At 39.8% G+C, this 5,196-nt stretch overlaps 1 long non-coding RNA gene across 1 annotated transcript; it reads right to left on the bottom strand.

Annotated features, from left to right (window-relative positions):
* Positions 1–248: 248 nt before the first annotated feature.
* Positions 249–4,385, bottom strand: LOC121374841. The gene is made up of 3 exons (XR_005958244.1): positions 4,320–4,385; positions 3,373–3,545; positions 249–345 (listed from the first exon to the last, which is right to left on the bottom strand). It is a non-coding gene; the product is annotated as an uncharacterized LOC121374841 (long non-coding RNA).
* Between the last annotated feature and the right edge of the window lie 811 nt (positions 4,386–5,196).

Genomic DNA, 5,196 nt, shown 5'->3' with positions numbered 1-5,196 from the left:
TTCCGAAACATCTATGTAATTAAGTATTATGTGAGTGTGTGGCTAGGGTTTTGTCACTAAAACAAACAGTACTTACAACAATGATTAAAAAACTGACCGTAAGCCAGTCGTATTGTATTGGGGAACCAGTGCAGCTGGCGCCATGTTTATTGATAGACTGAACGCCGCGCGGAGGCACGTGCCTGTTTACCAGTCATTACCTACATGCAAATACACTGATTGTCGTTTGTTGTTTTAAGACAGCTTTTGTAAATGTCACAAAAATGTGACGCGAGTGGGTGCCCTGAACAAACTCGAGGTGTGATCGGTAAGCTCTAGTCACGTGGTCTAGGTATGATGGCGAAACTGAAAGTAAAAACAAAGCAACAAAAAAATGGTCAAGAAAATAGCATAAACACTATGGTTGCTGTTGTTTTGGGGTGGGGTTTTTTTTGTGGTGTTAGTGATGATGATGATGATGATGTTAATGGTGATGATGTTGCTGCTGATGTTAAATTTTGGTAATACAAAGGATACTGATGATGACATATCTTGTTGGTAATTGCCATGGTGACAACATTGATGATGATGATGATGATTGACATTGGTGATGTTGATGACACTGATGATGAGGATAACTATAAAATAGGTCGTGTTGTCAACGATGATGATAATGATGATGATGACGATGACGATGACGATGATAATGACCATAATATTGGTGTTGATAACGAGGTTCAAGGAGAGTTTCCAAAATTCTTCAACTCAACATATTGCTCCATATTGGCTTTATCAGACTAAGTATAAACTATTTGAAAGAACTGAACGTACGGCAGAAATGGCCTTCTAGATACCAAACAGTTACCCGTCTTAATACAGCTGATATAAGCATCATATGAAGACATCCAAATAGTACACTGATTTAAACTACCTTCAAGATAATATTGTTGTCTAGTAACATTTAAAAGTTCATTTAAATTACTTTTTTTATTAGACATCTACCGGCCTCGGTGGCGTCGTGGTTAGGCCATCGGTCTACAAGCTGGTAGGTACTGGGTTTCGGATCCCAGTCGAGGCATGGGATTTTAAATCCAAATACCGACTCCAAATCCTGAGTGAGTGCTCCGCAAGGCTCAGTGGGTAGGTGTAAACTACTTGCACCGACCAGTGATCCATAACTGGTTCAACAAAGGTCATAGTTTGTGCTATCCTGCCTGTGGGAAGCGCAAATAAACGACCCCTTGCTGCCTGTCGTAAAACAGTAGCCTATGTGGCGACAGCGGGTTTCCTCTAAAAACAGTGTCAGAATGACCATACGTTTGACGTCAAATAGCCGATGATAAGATAACAAATCAATGTGCTCTAGTGGCGTCGTTAAATAAAAACAAACTTTACTTTATTAGACATCTGTATTTAAAAATGTATTACTACTATTTTAACAAAAATGTGCACCGCATGACGACTGTATATTCAATATAATGTATATTAATGTATTGGGAACACAAATACAAATCATAACAGCCAATAAGAGCTGCAGGTGTTTTCACTCCGGACGATACACCTCGACCTTTGACACGAACCTCGTTTCTGTGTTTCAATGCTGCATTCAGTGGGGAATACTCGCTCGAGGTCCTTGCGTCCCAGGATCGAACCACTTCAGTAGATACATTAAACTGATCGGTGTTGGGGTTTTTTCGTGTTCCAACCAGTGCACCACAACTGGTCAAAGACCGTGATATGTGTTGTCTTGTCTATGGGAAAGTGCATATAAAAGATCCTTTGTTGCATTAACAAACAATGTAGCAAGTTTCCTCTCTAAGACTGTTTATCACAATTACCAAATGTTTGACAGTCAATACCGGATGATTAATAAAGCAATCCGCTCTAGTGTGGGGGTTTTTATCAAACAAAACAAACTTTAACTTTTTCATTTCAACTTATTTTAGTGTTTGTATCCAGTTAAGGTTCATGCACGCTGTCCTGGACACACACCACATCTATTTGGGCTGTCTGTCCATGAAATTGTGTTAGTTATTAGTTGTTTGTGGTTAGGGATAGACGAGAGGGTGTAGTGGTCTTACGCCTAACCACTGAGTCGTTAAAACTCGCTCTGGTTGGGAGCCGGTACCGGGATGCAAACCTTGTATCTACCAGCCTTATCTCCGATGACTTAACCACGATACCACCGAGGCCGATTTTGCCAAGATCAATCAATCAACTATTTGACTCGTGCTTACATCCACTGAAGGTTCAAGCTCGACTATCTTGGGTAGATTTTCCGAGATTCCCCGGTGTATGTGTCAAAAAAGTGAGTGGAGGTGGGGTGGGGGTGGTCGGGGTAATAAGGCTATGGAATTTACAGTTTGAATTAGAAGACAAATATTATTTATTTATATATAAACTCCTCTAAACCGGACACTCTTGGGACCAAGTCAAACGTCCGGTATTAAGAGGGATCCGGTTTAGATAGATTTAGAGAAGTTAAGTTCTGAACTGGTTTTTAAAAAGGGACTCTGTAAAATGTCCGGTTTTGACAGAATTCCTGTTTACAGAGGGTCCGGTCTTGAGAGGTTTCACTATATATATATGTATATATATATATATATATATATTAGATATATAGATATATTATCATCATATCATAATAACTACGTTTATAATTAGAATTTTAAATATATATATATATATAATATATATATATATATATATATTATATATATATATATATATGTTTGCGTCAGGCCTAAATATGAAATGAATTGGTCGCAAATAGAGCGGGCTGCCAAAACCGTAAAATATATATTTGGACTCCGTTCCAGTCCTTAATCCCAGACCATTAGTTTCCGCCTAATACCTGTAGACCTGATGACAAGATTGATCCACACCAATTACCAACCCCACAGTGAGCCCGTCCATCCCTCTCCCATCAAGATGTCTGTAAAGTGCGTATTGATCCACGACGCTGGCCGGTCGGCGAGCACGATATTAATAATACAATTACCGAGCAAAAAAGTCAAGCTATATAGAATTCTGTACTTAATACGAAAAATCAGAAGCCAATTAAATTGACAAGAAGTAATTTGTTAAGTACATGACGGTGACCGTGGTTCGTTGTGCACGAAAACGGGGGACTCACGATAACACACAATCCGGGTGTCAGATCCTAATGGCGGCTGGAAGCCTGCGGTCGTGTTGTTCGTACTGCGGCGTCTATTCTGAAAATCACGTATATCCTCGCGGATACTCGTTTCTCTTCATTACGTCATGCTCGCCGAACATTTTAGATATTTGTTTTTTTCTGCTGGTCAAATATGAGCGTCTGTGGGCATGTTTGGTTAAAGGTACGGCGGACGAGTTTTTTGCCGGTTATGGTAAAGCATACAGGGTGCTTACTTTGAGAGACTAATAGGCGAACACACCCATTGTTAGAGGAATATATCTCGTTCAATGGGACAGACTTAGACGCCCTCGCTGGATAAAGTACTAGATTCACTTCAACCTCGTGACCTACAGTTCAGTGTACTGCGAGTTACGATGGGCTCGATACAGCATTTCACCCTCAACCCCTGTAATAAAAGTGAAAAAAAAAAAATATATATATATATATATATATATATAAGACAAATTATGAAATTATGTTCAAAAGTTTCATCATTAGAATCATCGGTTATTTTCGCTATCGAACGGAGATTAATAAATGTGTCGAGGATACGTCCCGAATTTTCCGAATGGTCATATTCTGTTCAACTTCGTAATTCACTAATCGCGTGATCACCTTTTAGACACCGATTACTCTTTCTTTCTTACCTGTCCTATGTGGTTGAAATTATATCTTACTGTCCGTTCGCTCCTGTCTACGTTAGTATGTCTGAGCAGAGACAACGCTGACTTCACGCCATAAATCGTGTTACGGCTAAATGGCCATACAAGTAAAACTTGATATGTTACTTTACATGATGACGTTATACATGATGACGTTATGTTACTTTACATGATGACGTTATGTTACTTTACATGATGACGTTATGTTACTTTACATGATGACGTTATACATGATGACGTTATGTTACTTTACATGATGACGTTATACATGATGACGTTATGTTACTTTACATGATGACGTTATATGTTTCTTTACATGATGACGTTAGCTCAGTATATTACGGCATTGCTAAAAAATGTCTTGAAAACTATACGTGAGACAGACAGACAGACAGACAGACAGCAGACAGAAGTAACCCTAACGTTTGGTCTCACTAATATTGGGAAACATTTGTAAGCCGTCTCAGTTTTCGTTTTTGCTTTTTTTACCGCATTATAGACACAGAATCTGTTCTTACAGGTGCTACAGCAACCGATTCACATTGGCCACCTGTTCCGCTGTGTATTCAAGTCCCCAAAACGTCACCACACAATGTTACACAATAACCGTGGCAGGATCGAGTTCGGGGACTTGCCAGAACGTCTTGATGCTTGGCCAGTTGCTAGAAAGAAAGAAAGAAAGAAGTGTTTTATTTAACGGCGCACTCAACACATTTTATTTACGGTTATATATGGCGTCAGACATATGGTTAAGGACCACACAGATTTTGAGAGGAAACCCGCTGTCGCCACTACATGGGCTACTCTTTCCGATTAGCAGCAAGGGATCTTTTATTTGCGCTTCCCACAGGCAGGATAGCACAAACCATGGCCTTTGTTGAACCAGTTATGGATCACTGGTCGGTGCAAGTGGTTCACACCTACCCATTGAGCCTTGCGGAGCACACTCACTCAGGGTTTGGAGTTGGTATCTGGATTAAAAATCCCATGTCTCGACTGGGATCCGAACCCAGTACCTACCAGCCTGTAGACCGATGGCCTAGCCACTACGCCACCGAGGCCGATCAGTTGCTAGAAGTGACTGTGTGAACCACAGCACGACACAGTTACAGCATTCCGTGGGCCATTATCCTTAAAGGGACATACCCTACTTTTTAAACACTAAGGGATATTTTTTACTATTACAGCCATTTTTGATACCTGAAATCATACTTTACTTAGATTTTATTGTTTAGATTATCAATTTCCGTACATTCGAAGTGTTTTTGATAATCCTGGTGTTTTTAATATCACAAAATGCATTTTTCATATTTTTTAAAACGCACGTGCGTCTGAGAGGTAACAGTTATGGAGTCGAGTTTTAGTCTGTTTTTGGAGGGTATTTCACCATTTCCA

Source organism: Gigantopelta aegis, chromosome 1 (assembly GCF_016097555.1).
Source record: "Gigantopelta aegis isolate Gae_Host chromosome 1, Gae_host_genome, whole genome shotgun sequence".
In the NCBI taxonomy this organism is placed as follows: Eukaryota; Metazoa; Mollusca; class Gastropoda; order Neomphalida; family Peltospiridae; genus Gigantopelta; species Gigantopelta aegis.
This window is presented reverse-complemented; position numbering and strand designations above follow the sequence as displayed.